The sequence below is a fragment of the Charadrius vociferus genome, unplaced genomic scaffold, assembly GCF_000708025.1.
Source record: "Charadrius vociferus isolate BGI_N301 unplaced genomic scaffold, ASM70802v2 scaffold52, whole genome shotgun sequence".
Classification (NCBI taxonomy): domain Eukaryota; kingdom Metazoa; phylum Chordata; class Aves; order Charadriiformes; family Charadriidae; genus Charadrius; species Charadrius vociferus.
In genome coordinates this window covers 3461698-3480716 of record NW_009647572.1, presented here as the reverse complement: position 1 = coordinate 3480716, position 19019 = coordinate 3461698, and positions in this window count along the sequence as shown.

Here is a 19019-nt window from a genome sequence, read left to right as displayed (position 1 = left end):
GCTGGCAGGAGCTCAGGGGCACGGAGCTGGCTTTTGACTTTTATTTGAGCAGCCGAGAAGTTGTCTTAAAAAAAACCCTGGAGCATAAAATTATTGTAAACCTTGGAAACGGTGGTGAAAGGACAGCAAAGGCTCTCTAGTTTGGTAGGATGGAGTAACAGTTGACACTGTTGATAGCAGAGTGTACTACCGTGTCTCTGTCTCAGGTCTGATGACATTGCTTGGGTAGTGACTCGCTTCCTTTAGGCTAAATAAACCACCCGAGAGTACTGATGAGCTGGCTTAACTCGCTATAAGGGAGTTGATTTTTCTTTTTTTTTTTTTGAGTCTTAACTCCTGGCTGGAGGATCACCGCGCAGGCTCTGGCACTTCTGGTTGCAGCTGTGGTGAGGAGTGTTTTAATGTAAAGAATTTTTCTTTTTATCCAAATCTTCATGGACCCTTGGGAAGCAAAATCCCAGGTGGAAAAGGTACGAGCAGCCAAACTCACTCCTGAAGCAATGTAGTGTGCTGTGCATCTGACTGCTGCATGGGAAATGGGACAGGGGCTGTGGTTCCTGAGACACCTGTGTGCCTAGAAACGTGGGTCTTTGTGGCATTGAGAAACTGTGTGTTTGGAGACTTGACTATTTAATTATTTTTTTTTTCTTTTTAAATTTCCTTTGGTTAGCTAATCCACGAGGTTTAAGTTGCTGGCTCTGGGAGGTGTGCTCATACATCTGCTTCATCTCTTGGCAGGTGGGATAAGGTCGTATGAAGGGAGGGAGCAGTGACAGTTGAGGGCTCTGAGGTGTGCGAGAAAAGCAGTGGCTGTAGAAGGGAGGAGAGAGATTTGGATTTTCAGTAAGGAGTTGGCAGGAGGTGTGGGGAAAGGCATGGAGGCATCACTCCTCCTGAGCAGCAGCAGCAGAGCATCTGCCATTTCTGAGCAGTGCCGGTAGGTGTTGCTGTATGTACTGCCGCTCAGAAATCTCTTTTGCAGATGAGACCAGAGTGATGAATAAAACAGGCATTTGGAAGAAAAACTATCAATAACATAAAAATGTACTTCATTAGAATCAAATGTATCATGCGGCAACAAAAAAATTCACTGTCACATTTAATAAAATATGGGCTTCGGCGTTAAGTGTTGTATCTTGAATGCTTAGAAAGGTATACTTTATTTAGGTGTCAAATTTATATTAATCAGCTAAATTATAGAGACTGGCAAACTCAAACACCTAACAGTGCTGGATGAATACAATTTTTTTTTTTTTTGTGAAGAGTATGGCTCCTGAAAGAATATGGCTCCTCCTCCTATTATCATATGTGAACAAGGTACAATAAGCTAACTTGCAGTGCTAAAGCGTCCAAATATTTTTTTGCTCACATTTGTCTTTTAAAATCTGTTCCACTGAAGGAAAAGGTTTCTTTCTCTCTTTCATTTTTAACTCTGACTCCATCACTGTTTTTGAATGTTTGCTTTATATTTTAAAACTTGTTTAGAAAAATGCTTTTTTACCAATATGGTTTTGGATTCCTTCTTTTTAGGAGAAAAGTGAAAGGTTGGAATGAAGAGTTGGGTTTCATTTTCTGTGTGTATCTTCCCTGACAGTTGCTATGAAATGTGAACTGTTAGAACTTTGGGGTCTGAAAATTATAATGTTGTAAATTTTAACCTATATGTTTAATGTCTGAAACGTTGACACATATAGAGAATTTTTTAGAAACTTCTGGACATTTGGAGCTCTGACTTTTTCTCAGTGATGCTAAGCGTTCTTCCCACCAAATGCCTGAACTTTTTTCTGTTTGGCAGTGAAGATAATCAGGTGTTACTTGTTACTTTTCAGTGCTTTTCCTTTGTGTTTTTTTTTTTTTCCAGTACAAAGTCTTTTGTTATCTTTTCAGCCTAATTTTCCTTTAAGCCTTATCTTACATATTCTTCAGCTAAAAATCTTTTGCACATTAGTGCTTTCGCTTAAGATCTTCTTTCTGAGACTGTATTCTTTAACAGTATTTCACCTCTTGCTTCTTAGGGAGGAGAACCCAAACCATTAACAATCATGCTACACCGAGAAAATGATACTTTGGGATTCAACATTATAGGAGGACGACCCAATCAGGTAATGAGAAAAGTTACTGTAGGTTATTTTGACCATACTTTCTGTTCCTATATACACTGTAATAAGAGTTACTTTTGATGACAGTAGGTAGGGAATCAGCTCCTTAGGTAGAAGACCTGTATATTATCAGGTGTAATTGGAGTCATTGTTTTGAAGACATAATCTTGTGAGAATTGGATTATTCTCATTTCCAGGAAAGGTGTTCCCTTTGTTTTTGCTTTAAAACTTTAGGCTGATCTGCACTCAAGTCCCGTGTGAGTAATACGTATTCTTTCAAACTGTTTAATGGAAATCTCTGGGGCTACTAATAAGAAGTCATTGTTGCAGGATTAAGCCATTGGAATTTTTGGAAACAGCTTGCCTTTTTTTTTTTTTTTTCATTTAAAGGAGAGATGAAAATTTGCTTCTGTAGCTCAGATAGTTTAAGCACGTCCTGCTCTCACATGCCTGCTTTCAATTTTTCTTTCTTTGTGAACTGAAACTGAGTTTTCATCGATCTTGTATCTTAAATCAATCTAGTGTCATCTGTCTGGGTTTAGAAAGTTCATTGGAAACCGTAGAATATGCATAAGGATCACTAACCCCCCCTAGAATATGCATAAGAATATGCCTTTTTTCTTTTTTTTTACTTCATCCTTCCAAGAGCATTAATCAGGACTGTCATTACATATGAAGGGTAAAGAAACCTGTTAAACTGGAAAATTAATAGTTGATTAAAAAGGCTTGGTAACAATTATGCACTGATCAGGTTCTTGTTAAGTGGGAGAATTGTAACCTCCTACTATTATTGAGGAGGGGAATGGGACCCTGTATATTAGTTTGGCAATCCTCTGCTCTGAAGCTATATTTAGCGGTGCCAAAAAGTCTGTTCCCATTAGCCTAAGAAGTTTGCTGTCTGTGCTGCAGAATTCCTGTTCCCTGTGGGTAATTATGAAGACCAGCAGTTATCAAATGTTGGTGCTGTAAATCCAAAGCGAGGGTTTCTTAGATTATTTTTTTTAGTGGAAGGATGAGACAACAGGTGGCTGTAAGATAAAATACACGTACTTTGATTATATCCATATTTTGAGCATACCAGTAACAAAGTCCAGGCAATCTTTAGTTCGGATTGCAGTGATTTCTGTTATTTACAGCTGTACGAAAACTGTGGGGAAACAGGAGCATGGTGTTCAGCTTTCTTGGGATGGCAGCTGAGCTTCTCTGAAGTGCTTACATGCTGACAGTGCATACTGGAACAGTTTTTTATATTACAAACTGATAGGCTTTTTGAATGAATATTCTGGAAGTTTAAGGAGTAAATGGTATGAAAGCTCATAGCACTGTTCATGGAGAAAACTGCTGACTGGAGAAAGGAAATGGTCATGGTCTTCCATTAACACTGATAGTTGGAGAAGTTGGTGGAGCTGTGATGCAGAGCTGGGTCTCAGGGGTTTTTGAGTCTTTGAAGTTTAATTTGGAAATTCTGTTTTGTTTTGCTGTCATTGTGATAAATGTGAATAGCACAGATGTTTGAGCGGGAGTTCCCAGATACCAGTATAAGGTCTCGCTCAACATATCTGGAGCCAAAGGATATACCAGGAAAAAAGGATTGAGTTGACTCAAATAATGAAAATAAAAAACTCTGCTCAAGAACTTAAATACTGGAGCAAGAATTGTTTGGTAATAAGACAAAAAGAGTTCATGAAGGTGATCTGTACATTCAGGTTGTTCAAGTAAAAAGTGCCCTTGGGTGAAGCGTTGGCTCTTGCAGCGGAAGAGCAGAAGAGTGGTGTCATTATATTAGTCACCTGCGTGGGAATGTGTTCCCTCGCCATCTGTTACTTGTGTTTTGTAAGTACAATGCAGGTTTTTTCCCATTGGTGACTCTTGGTGACTCGGGGAATGTACACACATACTTTCCATTGGCTGTGTTTCATTTCAGCCCATAATAGGCTTCCCCACTGTTCACCTTCTACTTAAAGGGAGGAGGAGAGGAAAGGAACAACTCACCACAAGCTTGTCTTTTTTTTTTTTTTTTTTTTTGGTCAGGAAAGTACTCATTTCCCACAAGTCTGTGTTTCTGGGAGTTCTGGGAGGTGATTCATTAGCCTAATGGAGCAAGGCTGCTTTGATCCCCACTTTTGTGTTGAGTCCCACCTCGGGCTGACTGGGAGGACTGTCCCACAGAGTGGGCTGTGGCGGCTGTCCCCCGCCTCGAGGACACCATAGCAAAGCCGGGCTGGAGGGAGGTGTGTGCTGGGGGCACGGCTTGGGGTTCCTGCAGTCACCCACTTTCTCATGTCAGGACTGGTGGATACCATCGTGTGCTACCAATGGGGACCACAAGCCAGACTGAAATATGCTTTTTCTTACTGGGTAACACATTACTCCCGAAAAAGCCAGTGGAATTTCCTGTGGAAAATAAAAAATACCATTTTATGTGGGCAAAGGTACTGTAATGTAGCCTTTTGTTTTCTTAAGGGAAAAACAGTGTCCCTCCTGCATTTTCATTAATGGCTGTCGTACTTCTTTTATCAGAGTTACATTTCTCACTGCTTAGATGGGAACTCAGTGGAGGTCTGTTTGTTCATCATTTCCAAATATTGCTGGAACTGTTAATAAGTTTCCCTTTTGCTTCTTACCTGACACCTCTGCATCTCTGTGTCAAAGAGGGGGGAAAAAAAAGGAGTTTATGAAATCATAGTCTGATTAATATGGTGTTGAACAAATATTTGTTAACCTGAAATCTACCTGGGTTGAGTCTCCATAGGACAGTTGCCACATACTGTAAAGCATGTTTTACAGTGGCTCCAGTTTTTGTTATGCCTTTATCATTTTCACAATCAGAAACATTAGAAAACATTTTCCCCATGACTGTATAGGACCTAGACACTTACACACCTATGAATCTTGCTGTTGTTTAGGGATTCACAGGTCACAGAAGGAAAACAAGCATCATATAAACTGCTATCCAAAGCATAAGTCATCTGGAAAAAGATTCCTTCATTTATTGCTATGTAGGTTATTATTTGTGTGAACGCTTAAAAATACTTTAAGTACGCAGCATCTGCTTGTCAATATTTCTTTATTAGTAATTTTTTTAAACTATTTTAAGCTATCATGCAGTGAAATGAAATGGAGTAATTTTAGAATGTGCAACGACATCAGGTATATTGTTCTATCTGTGGTAGATAACTTATCTGCAAATTTGACCTTCATGCGCATTGTACTTAGCAATGTGTAGAGATCAACTGGAAGTGGGTTCTCTTTTTGTCCACAGCTGATCTGTATGGATTTCACAGTTGAGCAAGTTCTCAATCTCCCATGTGAATAGGATTTATGAGGTTAACCAATTCCAACCAAATCCTATCACCGTTACATGCCAGCTAACTAAAGTCACTTTGTTCCTTGGAGCTTTATTTTCAAATGCAGAAAAAAGAGTTTATAAGCAGCAGTACTGCAGGAGCACTTTCCTTCCTGAGAGAAACACTTGTGCATCTGTTGTTATGAATATCTTCCTCTGTGTGTTTATGTACTGGTCACTGTCAGCTGTGAAGTTTGAGGTCTGCTTTAAATATTTTAGCTGGGGTCTGGTTACCGTTGCACACTGTGTCTCATTTAGACTAAAATAACCAGTGGTAAAGTAAGTGGTTAATCTTATAAAAAATGCTGGGATAGTTAATTAATTCTGTCCTTTTGATTAATGACTAGTTTGCATTACACAAGTTTTAAAAAAACCCAAAACAATCCCAAGGAGCTTAATTCTTAGCTAGAAAACTAAGCTGCGTATTTCAGGTGGATTTGCATTTTTCATTGCTGCTGATTTTAGTACCATCTCATTTCTTGTACTAATGTGGCCCTTTTTGCAACTTCCCTATCGCCTGGTACAGAACAATCAGGAGGAATCCGCTGAGGGAATTTATGTGTCAAAGATTTTGGAAAATGGACCTGCAGACAAAGCAGAAGGCCTGCAAATTCATGACAAGATTATTGAGGTAAGGAAAAAAAAAAAAATCCAACTAAAACCCACCAGTGGATTACTCTGTTATAATATAAGATTAATCAAGGATTTGATGGTTTTTACACTAAGTATGTTGTAATTTTCCTCTTTTGCTGTGTCTAAACATGATTCTTGTACACTGAGCTGCTCGAACATTTCTGAGATGTGAAGACGCATGATGGATTTTTCCAACAACTAATAAATGTATTGGTCTCGGGATTAAGCTGATGTAAGCAAGGCAAAGGTGTAGACATCGAAATAGCAAGCGAGAGAGGCATTTTATATTTGTTTTCATTAACTTGAGAAAGAAGGCAAGTGACTCTATGGAAATTCACAGGTTTAGTGAAATTCGTTTTGCCCTGTGCAGGAGGTATTACCATTGTGACTCTGGGACACTGCAGAGAAGCTGCGCTGGTAAGCAGTGCTGTGAAACTTCTTAAGCAGTTAGAGAAAGTATTTTCTGCCATATGATCAGGAGATGATCTGTTGTTCTCACCAGGACCAATATAGCTCTTTCCCAGTCATATCATATGCTAGCATGGAAATTTTGAAGCTTCTTCCTGCGTTTTATGCTGGTTTTTCCCCTAAAGTAACTGTAGTTGTTTTTTTAAAAAAAAAAAATCAGTAACTCGGTCTGAAGAATAGGTTGCTGCCTAGGCTACATGTGTAACTGTAATTAGCCCTCTAAGAGGTCTTGAAGGAACAGTTTCAAACAGTCACTGAAATAGGCTCCTTAGGGTGCTGTCAAAACTGCATTTCACATCACAGCTCTAATACAACTCTCTGAATGACAGCCTGTACCAGTAGCTGCTGGGTTTGTTTAGGGTACGTCACTCCAGCCTTGGGTTTAGGGGAGGCTCAGAATCGTTGTGTGAACTTGCCAGTTGGATGGGGTTTCGAACAAAGACAGGCGAAACAAGTGGATTGGGAGACAAACGCGGAGTGCTGCTGCTGGCTGCTTGCATTATTTCACCGTTAAGGACTAGGAACATAAGCCAAAAGTGTTTGAATGCTGGCATTGCTCTTAATGGTGGGAGCCTAGAGCAGCACGTGAAACCCAATTGTTGTATTTTCTTAGAAAAAGAAAGCTCCTGCTCTTAGCTGGCACGCACCTGCATCTCTAGTAGAAACCAAGCTGGCTGAGCAGAACTGAACTTGCAGCGTAACTCTCCCCAAAATACACAAAAAGCATTCACATCCTTTTTTTTTTTTTTTGTAACAGAAGCCCTGTGCTAAAAAAATCTTACTTTCTTCTGACATTACCATTTCACTCACCACATTTTATTTTGTACAGAGTGACCAGCTACATAGTTGTATTCATTTGCTCAACACTTCCTGCTTTATTTTATTGTTCTTTTATAGTGCCTCTTTTTTAAGACAAAACGGAGTGGTTTTGGAAGAAGAAAGAACAAAGTCACAAACCAGCATTTCTCAAAATGCGGCCATAATTGATGCTTGATTTTTATTTGTTGAAGAATTTTGGCTGCATAAAATCATACTGATATTTAAATCGCTACTGACAACATAACAGATTTCATTTCTACGAGAAACTACAGATCCAATTTAGCATACAGTTCTAAATGGAGCACCACTTTCACCATAGTAATATACAACAGCTTTGTATATAATTTTTTGTATTCAGGCAAGACTTGAAAAATGTACAGGGTTAGGCCAAATATTCTACTAAATGTTTCAGTATTTAAAAATTTGTTAAGACTAAAATGAGGTGGAGAAATGGTAACATTAGCACTTTCTAAATGAAATGCAAATAAGTAATTATTCCTCCATGCTAGACCTAGCATGGTCATCAACTGGCATCAAAAAAGCTGAATTTTGCCTTGCCTGTGCGTAGCTGTCAATGTCGTCTTGCACCACGGTGCCCTGCCAGCACTGCTGCCGTTTGTTGTGAAGGATCAATCTGAAAGGCTTTTGCTGTGAGGAAATAAGTTGGATGGAGGAACTGCTTCAAAAATGTTGGCAGATACACAGAATATGAGCTTCAGTGAAAAGTTGATAGGAAGCGGGGCTTCTTACTATTGCTTGCTTTTCACTCATTTGGTGATCTGATCTAATGGGGGATATTTTATGAGACCTTTTCTCAATAATCAAGAGCAGAAGGAACCGATGTTGTTTGAAGAGCCTTTAATAGCTTCAGTCAGTTGTTTGGCAATGTGATGCCCGGGGTGTTTCTAGCAATGCGTAGCTAATGGGATAATGGACAGAACTATCCCATTAAATCAGGAGAAAATCTGTTCTCAAGGCGTGTTGCTAAATAAAGAAGGTAATTTGTTTCAGTGCTTTATCAGATGTTTAACAAATGTTAGCTGCACGTGGTTGACGACAGTGAGTTGTGCACATTTCAGATGACCATCTCGTGGGTAACCTAGTGTAGCAAATGGATTTCACAGTCCTATGGCATTGGCAGCTGGAATTGTGAGGCAAGGCTGGCAGGCATAAGTATTTTTGTCTTTTACTTTCTGTACGTCATTATCTATGGCAGCCACTTTGCCAAATACTTGTTATGGTATTTGAAAGGGTGCCCAGGGGAGAAATCAGATTTCATTATTAAGGTATTTATTCTAAGGGTAAAAATGCCACACAAATTACGTGAGTTCTTGGAGGTTTTTGAGATCGTTGTGCCCAGAATATGGGCAATAAAGCCTCTTTGACTCTTTCGTCTGAATAATGTTGGTTTTTATGTGGGCTTTACTCTCAGGTGAGCGTATTTTGTGCTTGAGGACCTGAAAACTGGAACAGATGTCTGTGGGCTGGCAGGGTGGTGGTGGGTGAGGGTGACGGAGAGGTGAAGGACAACAGTCGCAGGCACCCCGTGTCAAGGAGCTGCAGCTCTTCACAGGGTACGGTCACAGGACCCTTGCTGATCCCTTTCACTGTTCTGCTGAGAAACAGAGTATTTCAGGCACAGCTTTACCCTCTTTATTCAAGGTTAGCTCCTCTGTGAGAAAAGACTTGTTTATGCAGTGTAAAGCTGCCCTGGGACATGATGTGCACAAAGAGCAATTCGGTGATGTTTACTTTCAGGAACCTTATTCCAAGCCAAAAATGTTAATTATTTCTTCATCAAGGAGCAATTCTTCCTCATTGATTGCTTCTATGTAGCAGGTTCCTCCAGATGTCACGGTCTTCTGCTGCTTTCAAAAGTTTTTATGCAAAAATCTAGCTGCCTAAATTAACACAGTGCAGCATGTGTTCCAGGACTAAACACTGATCTCATGCTATAAAAAGCATCTCATAAAACTAGATGCAGCATTGATATCTGTGGCTCCCAACATGAAAGCCTTGCATATGAGCAGTGATATAAAGCCACCAGACCTCTAACTTTTGGATCTCTGTCTTCTTCCTTTCCACCCTGCCTGTGAATCCCGGGAGGAGGAGAGAAACGGCAAGCCGTGCATGGGACTGTCTGTTAGTCTGTGCTTGTTCAAAGAATTCTGGTCGCTGCTGGGAGAAAATACGAAGTATGTTTAGAACGGTTTACGGTTATACACCTATGCATCATTTCATTTCCCCCTCACTTCATGCAAATCTTTCCTACTGAGTAACTTCACTGCTCGTCTTTGCTAATGCTAATATCCTCCTCGAGGCAGCATAAAACAGCTATGATCCTTGGCCATGTTGGTGCTACACAGAAGTGTTTTACCTGCTGCTTTTTTTATACTTGTTTATAGTCCTGAGCAGTAATACTGGAAGTAGCTCTCTCCATATGGAGGAAAATTTTACTCTCTCAGCTTGCAGTCCATTCGACTTCACATAAGAATGGTACCACATTGGCCAGAGCTCAAAGTACACTAGTTAATGCCTAGTTAACAGGCCGTTCAGAACTAGTTCTTTATACTAGTTTTGGGTTGTTTTTTTCTTTATATAATATTAAATTTTACAGAATTTGGTATGTCAGGTCCTCTGGTTTTGAGCCCAACTTTGGAAAAAAACAGTGACTGATTTTTTTCAAGTCCTCTTTCATTCTGTAAGTCACAGTGTCTTGCAACAATATCATTGTATTACTGAAGTGGGATATGCTGATTTTATCTTTTCACTTCAGTGTTGTACATAAAATACATGACCAAGACAGAATTTGCAATCCAGATGGAATTTCAGATTATTTTTTTTTAAAGAGCAGTATTTCATCAATTTGAGGAAAAAGAGCTACTGTTAATTCACATTGCCTAGGAGACAAAACCCTATAGTCACAGCTGAACCTTCTGTAGTAGGTTTGCCAAATAACAAAACGGCAGTGAAAAACCTCGTGTGCAAATAAAAGGGGCTTAGGCTGAAGACCAAAATATTCATATGAGGAACTATAATCACATCATCGTCTGGAAAGCTCAAGTGTTTTCTGTTCTTCTCACTGCAAGGCAAAGGCTTCTGTTCTTTTACTCTCAAGTGAAATGAGAATATTGGCCCTTTTGCATTTTAGTCAGTTGATTCTTATTAGTTTGATGGCTGAGAAGCAGGCATGATGGAGAAGAGGGAAAGGAAAAACATTTGGAGTCTCACATCTTTAAGTCTTTTTGAAAAACGAGCTGGATGCATGTGTATCATGACTGTGTATTTTGTTTATGCAGCCTGAGCTCTGTAAGTATATAATAAATAAGGCTTCGTCCCTTATTCCATGTTCCCCTTTGTTCTTTTCACTTTTTTGGAGAGTAGACACACAATGGCTTTCAGGCGCATGTCAGCAAAGCCAGTTTCAATAAAGATGAAGTCTCCAGGCTTATCCTGGCAGAAGTAACTTACATCTGCAAAGCGCCTACACAGAAACTTTTTTAACTATTGCCAGACTGCTGACTGTGCTGTGTGTCAGCCTTGTGAAGTTTTATCTTCTGCATGTTTCTGTCATTACACTCGCTATGTTGCTCAAGCAAAATCTTTGATACTAGACATGTTTATTTGGCTAAGAATCTCTACTGTCAGATTATGTCGGTAGAAGTAGTGAGCTTAAAAACTGTCTTGCTGGGATCAGAGCAAGTGGATTTGGTATGGCTTTGAACCAAAGCTGCACATGATGTGGCCAGTAAGATCTGGGTGGTAGATGAGGAAACTTTTATACAGCTAATTTTAGTGGTGTGGATTTCAGTGTATCTAAATATACCCAACGTAGCCTCAGGTATATTAAGTTCTCTTAAATCCTTAACAAATTCATAATGTTATGTTGCAGGTAACCAGGTCTGGCACCTGCATTCATTAGATAAGTCCTAATTAATCTGAAATATCCCTAGCATAATGAATTAGTTATGCCATCTTCTTCTCACCTCTCCCTCACCTGTTGAGTTACAGGTTTTTGGACACCTGAACTCTTTCAGCTGTCTGAAGAAACTTTAAAAAAGTCAGGTGGGACCAGGTCTGTACATAACTTCATTTGAATAGGACTTACTGTCCCCACTGACTTTTTTTACGTAACAGAAAGTAGTAGAGTGCTTCTCCCAGAAGTGGGAGACCTGGGCTGTGGTCTCTGTCCTGCCTGCAAAGGACTGAGCTTATCCATCCTGGTAATTGCCCTCGTTACTAGGGCAGAGGCTGTCTTGTGTGAGACCAGCCTCCACCCATCCTCTTCAATCAGAGCTAGGTGCCAGCAAGTGTTTGAGATAATCCTATCCGGTGACACTCTGCTGTGAAATAGATGCTGATTCCAGGGAGCTGTATCTGGAATACTGGTCCTGCCCTTTTCTAGGTAAGTGCTTGTGCCAATACATGGGAGTTTCCCTCTGTCTCACACAGTTTTGCATCTTATGTGACACTTTCTTGAATCATACTTGCATTTCTGGCTTCATATTGTCTTGACTTTAAGAGGGGAGGTAGCAAATGCTGTCAACCAGGATATGCTCTAGCTAGGACACTTGCCTAGATAGGAAAGATGGTGTTCCCTGACTGAATAAGTACCAGTAGATGGGTTTTTCCTCCTCCTGGTCTTTGCCCTAGGTGCTGTTTTATCTAAAAGGTGGTTACAGCTGCTGATGCCTACTCTCAGAAGGCTGTGCAGTCTGGATCTCGTGTAGGTGAAGGAACTTGGTGTTCAATGTTCTGTCTGTGCTACAAGTTGGTATCTTGCTGTGGGCATCCTGCAATGCCTGAATTTTGTACTTTCTTGCCTGAGTTACCAAATATCCGTAGCCTAAATTTGACTGGACTCGCTATAGGTATTTAGAGGTGCGTTCCTCTCTGTTCACTGAACTAAAATGCACATGTTGTGTTTAGGAAAACACGTTATGTTCCTTCTAAAAACACTTAACATTCCAGCAATTTACTGTCTGTGTTTTTTAAAAAAAAGAACGTGAGACTTTTCTTTATATGTGACCTAAACTTTCTGTTTTTTGGGTTTTTTTTGCGGTGAAATGTTGAAAACGGACTACTAAAATAATTACCTGTCCATATATCATGTTTTCTTGCAAATCTTGATAAGACTTCACAAAATACTTTCTATCCTAAAGAAAAGGGAGAGATAAAACAAAGCAAAACTTAAGCAGTGGAGAACTTAGTGTTAATAGGGTAATAGTGAATAATAAAGTTTTGTGATCAGAAATTCGGTATTTGATCCCTTAGTTGATTGAATTAAGTCTTACATTCATAAAAAGGCAAAATATTATTTTTGATACTTGTGTAAAGCAGAGGTATCTGCTGTATCTGAGGTATACTGTGAGAAGTTTCTATCAACTGAGAACTTGCTGTGGACCCAGCTCTATAGAGGTGCAAGCCTGTAGGAGGGTTTCCCAGCCTTGTTGGTTTGGGCTTGTTCTCTCACACAAACCAGGCACGTGCGCAAGTATAATGCTACGTTGTTTTTGTGGAAATATGTGTTCTCGCAGAGCTTTTATCTAAAAAAAGTGAAAATGCCAGACATGTGGTTGGAATATGATCACCAGATGAACTCTCCAACTAGTCAGAATTGGTATATTCAAGAGATAAGGCAGTATTGACCTTTTCAGCAAGTCTCTTTAGCTTGTGAGTCATAGCTCTTTTGGGATGCAGCTAACTGGTGTACTGCACCTTTGTATGTGCCTGGACGCATCTCTGCAAGGGGCTCCCAGTAGGCAAAGCGAAGGAGATACTGGTGTGGCTAGAGGCACAAGGCAGATGTGGCAGAAGGAGCGGTGTGGGTGTATTTCTGAGATGTGACCTAGCTTCATGCTGGAGTCAAGAGAGCTTAGCTAAGTGGAGGTGGTGAAAATAATCTCTTAAAATGGATTTTTATGCTACTCGTACCATGTTGGGTCTTTGACTAGGTGGTTTAGGTTGGGAATGATAGAAGAGGCTTCGGGATACTGCATGCACATGAGTGTGCATAACCCTCTCCCTCCAACAAGAGAGTTCTGTTTTGCTCTGGCTGTGGTGGATCTCTACAGCGGCTGGATCACTGTAAGTGCAGAAGGGGAAGAGTGAAGGAGAATACGCAAGAAAGAAGGAAAACGGGGAAACTGAGCTTTACAATTAGAGAGTACAAAGCACCGACCTTATGTTTCCACAGGAGTGTTTTCCAGTGCTTGCCCACAAATAGGCAGCATGAGAGAAATGGAGGGGATGTAGGAATAGGGGTAACTGAATTGTGGAATAGGATCATCTATACACACTGCCATGAACTCCGATAGGGGAATCCGATAGAACAGAACTGGAGCAGAACTATGGTAACTGTACTGTGTCGCAGAGTGGGGCAGTAGCCAAATTGGCAAGTCAGTGGTGCTGGTAGGTAGGAAGGGTTCTGGTTAACCTGTAGAAGAGCTGACTAACATAAGAACCTGCAAGATCCCATAAATGGTGTTGCTACCATGCACCAAAGATCCCTAGGCACCGTGTGAAGGCTTGATCACACCCATCTCCTTCATAAAGTGTCTAATCTCATCCCTGAGGGATAACATGTCAGAAACTTGGCAAGTTGAAACTCAGCATCTTCCTAGATGCCCTGTTTGAGCTTGTCTTTGCTGCATGGCATCTTTCTCTTCCTTCCCATGATTTTGTTTGGTTTGTGGGTTTTTTTGTTTTTTGTTGTTTTTGGTTTTTTTAAGCGTTAAGGTAAACATTGCAAAACAAGGGAACTTTAACACAGTTCCATCTCACCCAGCAGCAGGAGCAATGCAGTTTTATATGCAGTTGAGGTGGTAGGTTTGGAGGAAATTTTTGTTTATATGAGGTTTTAGAGGTGTTCACAAGCACTTTCAGGAATGCTTTAAGCAACTTGACTAACATCTGTCAAATGCCTCTGCTTTCATCCCCTTCCCAGGAAGAGAGGGGCATGTGCAGAGGAGTGTTTTGTTTAGGAATTTTTCAAATAATTACATACACACATATTTACATGTTGGTGTCTGTTTATGTAAGGGAAGACAAGGTCTTAGAAATGTATCTTTATATGTGTTGCTGAAGGTGGCAAGGTTTTGTGGTGAAGACCCTTGCTCATTGGTTTTTGCTCTGGGCATGATCTTGGGTCAGCCCTGAAGAAGGTGCTTTCTCTTCCACTGACAAGCCGAATCTCCATGACAGCTGGGCTGTAGGTGTAATTGTGGTTTATTGCCTTGGCCTTGGACCAAGTCTGTTGTAGATATGGTGGACTTGATGGTCAGTATGGAGCTGAAGTACCCTAAGCTCATGAATTATGGACGTTTTGAGCAGAGAAAAGGCTTTTTCTGATAACTTTCCTTAACCTTGTCAACTATGTAGTGAATAGAAAAAGTCAGAAGCTTCAGAGAGCACTTCAGGATGGATCAGAGGGGGCTAACCCTTTGAGGCTTATATGAAGAAGACTAGTGGGAATAACTGATGGTACGCCCAGCTATGAAAAGCTCTGATAAAGTCTGAGACCATGCTGAGTTTGTTGCTTAGAAGTGAAGGACATGTAAGGAAGTTGTGCCTCCCATAGCACATGCTGCTGGCACCCCAGAAGCTCTTGGCATTTTCAGAAAGTGAAAAGAGCCTTCTTCAGCCTTTCATGAAGGTTGTTCTTTATTGTGGTTGAGACAACTTCACAGTTAGAGGAGATGACAGCTTACATATGTTGTGTGAATTCAGTGCTTTATCCTCTTAAGTCACTGAATTGATTGTTGCAATCCAAGGGTATATGCTCCAAGAGCTTTGATCTCTTCTGCCCTTTTTTTTTTAATCGGCTAATTATATTTGTAAGGAGTAGCTAATCACTGTTCTCTATAATTGGAGGCTGACTGAAAAAAAGCCATTAGTGTCTGCCAGTGCAGAAATGCTCAAAATGAAGTCATTATTCATAGCTTCACTTAAAAAATTAATAACCCAATTTTTAAGGAGCTGTGAAATGCAGCAGTGTGTTGAACAGGAGAACGCTCCTCCTTAGAACTTGTGAATAGGAGTAGTGAGAAGCATGTACAGTATTGTGCTTTCCAAATGCTTTGAAAATTGAAGTGATAATGTAAAAAAGGTTGTTGTTTGGAAGCAACTTCTCTCCAGAATGCAAAATTCTGCAGCGTTTAAAACCATACAGTAATGGAAAAACTCATTTTCAAATTGGCAAGAGCGTATGTGGTCTTTTCAAACCACCATCAAAGACTAAGCTAAGTAAAATTAAATATACTAAGTGAAGTACATTTGTTACTAATACACAGACATTCTAGTAAATGTATGTCTTGTTTGGAATTGCAAATCTAATGTAATTTTACAACTTTGTATATAGACCCAACTCGATTGAGTCACTGCTGCTGCAGGAAAGTAGCACAGAATGACTCAACACTGTTTCTTCATTTGAATAATTTTGGAAGGCATTTTCTTTATGAAATATTGTTGACAAAATAAGTCATGGCTGCTATGTTTATTTACATAGTAAGTTTACATATGCTATTTACAGGATATGATTTACATAATATTTTCTTTGAGGAATTTGTTTTCCTTTTCAAGTAGCAAGACTGAGAAATAGAGTAGGAGGAGGGGGGAAAGGGGAAGCTATGGAAGAAATTAATTCATAACTGTTGACATCCTGCTGTTTTATACTTAGTTTTTAAGTATGAAAAACATTTGAACATGACTATATTCCACACACCTATCAAATAGTTTGGTTTCTTTAAAATTGGATAAATTATGAATCTGTATGTCTATAAGTGGTCATCTAATGTAGGAGGAGGTCCAAATTAGGCTGATATAGAACATGAGGGTTTTTTCCTTCATCTCTCTCTTCCTGATCATTTGGAGCATCCAAGATGTAAGGGACTCGGTGGCTCAGAGCTTGCCCATTTGTTTCTGAGTACAGTCTTTCAATCTTGCATTTGTTTCTTTAAGCACGCTGATGAAGTGGGTTAATATCTGAAGTCCTTCCAGCAGCTCGCAGGAAGAAGGCATGCTATTTTAAACGGAAGGGATTTGCTGTCTTGCATGAATTAAAACATCTGGATCCCTACACTTCTGTGTTACAGTTTGATTGAGCTGGGCTAGTCTTTGGCACATGGCAAGTATAGAGCCATATGGTCTTCATGCTGTCAGCAAACTTTTTCAGTGCATACCTTTGCCTACCCCCCAGCCCTCTATGAATGGTAGCTGCTACTGCAGCCTGAAAGATAAATGTTCCAGGAGATTTCAGGCTGTTGTGCCCTTCTTGAATGGATTAATTGCATCTTTGAGTGTAGAACGTCCAGTAGTCTGGAGCAGAAAGATGAATCTCTCATTTCCCCTGCAGTGCTCAGAGCCCCTGTGCAAATTGGGCACCCTGTGCTGGTGCCAGATGTGTAGCAGCGCTTTCTGACTTGCACTTTGTTTCCCTTCTGTCTTGCTTTCTTAATGTCTCCATGAAATCTCTAAGTGCTCAGCACAAGTGTGTTTTAGCATGCTCTAGATGTGTGGTTAAATGGAAAACCGAGTGTTTTGAGAAGTGTCTAAATAGAAATTTACTTTCCAGTGACCAAAAGAATGGTGTTAAAGTCACCATGCAGTTGCTAGCATAACTTTTAATTATTATTTTTTGAGTGGAGAGCAGGAACCTTTCCTTATGAGACTAAGTGTGATATTTTCTAAAAACATAGGGATTCTTCCTTCTTTTCAAATATTCAAAATAATTAAAAATGTCTTTTTTGTCTTTTTGGAATGTGTCTAATATTTTTAATGATTTCTCAATTTTTCATTTTTATTTAAAATAAGAGTAGGAAGATCATGGGGGACTAGGAAGAACATTTATATTTTTTCAATATAAAAAGAACCTGTAAGAAACAAAAATGGTTAAAATAATTTGTTGTAAAGAACACTTATAATTGCTAGAATTTCTTGTGAAATAAATGTAGACCATTGTTTTCAACCTTCTTTTCTGAGTCACTTAAGTACTGTACCCTTGTACTAAGAGTTTTTCATACTTTTTCCCTCCTCCCTGCTATGAGGTAATGGAAATCTAGAGAATCAGTATTCATCACTTAATCCAGAGGTTTTATCTTTTAATTAACACAAACCATGGACAATATTATAAAGATTAAGGAACACATTGACATTTCAGAACACAATTCAGAGAGTGAACTGTTCAGAAAGTGCTGTTCATGTCTTCATTTAGCAGAGCAACTTAAGAACAAAGTTTTAATCTGATCGCTTCAACTTGTGTCTTATGTTAGTCAGAGTCCCGCAGTCCATTACGGCTGTTCTGGTGATGTCATTACTAAGTACTTTGGGGAGTTCCAGTACAAAATGAAGAACCGTGTGTGTACATTAGTGACTTCTTTCTACGTGTATTGCTTTGCATTGCTCTGTTTTGTGTTGTGCTTGCTGTGATTTTTAAGTTCTGTAGTTCAAGGAGCTACCTCCATGTATACTTTGAAGCACATATCATATAGGACACAGTTTATAGTAGCTGTTAAAGTTATTAATCTGAAAGACAGCATGTTACTTGTTAGCATGGTTAGTTTAACTGATCTGATTTGAATTCTCAAATCTGCCTGGCCATAGTTATTAGTTTCCTTTTTAATTTATTAATATTAGTTATTAGTTTCCTTTTTAATTTAAAAATTTGGGAAGAGTGGTTTGGCCCAGCTCAGATGACCTCAGTTCCACCTGCAGCCCGTGAGCTGCTATTTCCTACTGACCAGCTTTGCGGTGGGGTTGTGGTCCTTTCCAATGAGCTTGTTAGAATGGCAGATTTCAGGTTTCCTTGCAGTAGAGATTTACAGTTACTTTTGCAGTTGAAGAAACAGGAGAAAAAAAATCCAATTTATAATGTTAGAGAGTATTTTCAATGAGATAAATGTTGATGACATGTAAGCCATTGGAAATTCCTGTATATTTTAACTTTTATCAGAAGAAAAAAGTTAGTTTGATCCCTTGTTTTCTAAACATAGACAAATAAAGATGTTAAATGCCTATATTTCATCTGGTTACCCTAGTCTCTTAATCAATGGGGACGGAGGCAGAGGGCAATCTGAGTTATTCTAGCCGCTATGTACAAGATGCCTTTTCATCTGAAGTTTCCTGTCCATTTTCATTTATATACTTTAAAAACAAGAACGATGCCCTTTTGCTTTCTTAACTATGATTGCTGCTTAGTGTACAAGTACCAGCATCATCGTACTTCTGTGTCTTCTCAAAGTTCTTGTCTGCCTATGCTGCCTCAAGTTATTAAAGGTCTGTTCTGGGAGGAAAAGCCTAAACTCCATATCCAGTTGCTAAATTTTTCCTTTGATTCGGCCACTTAGAGATGAAATGAGTCCTTAGAAGCCAATAGAGTGGATAGAGAAATGGGTGCTAGACTGCCACACAATAGTGGAGTCCAGGTATAAATTGTATGCACCATCCCTGATGTTGCTGTTTCTGATTTTAAGTGAGCTGAGTTTTTCCCAAGTCCATATAGTGTATATTTTATCAGTAAGTGACTGGCCAAACCATGATGAATCTGTCTTATTAAGTAGGAGAACAATAATAAGTGATCCTAACTAGCCTGTGCCAAGCCATACGCCTGATGTTTACTTTTTTGAGTATTGATCGTGCATTCAACAGTGTACAAAGCC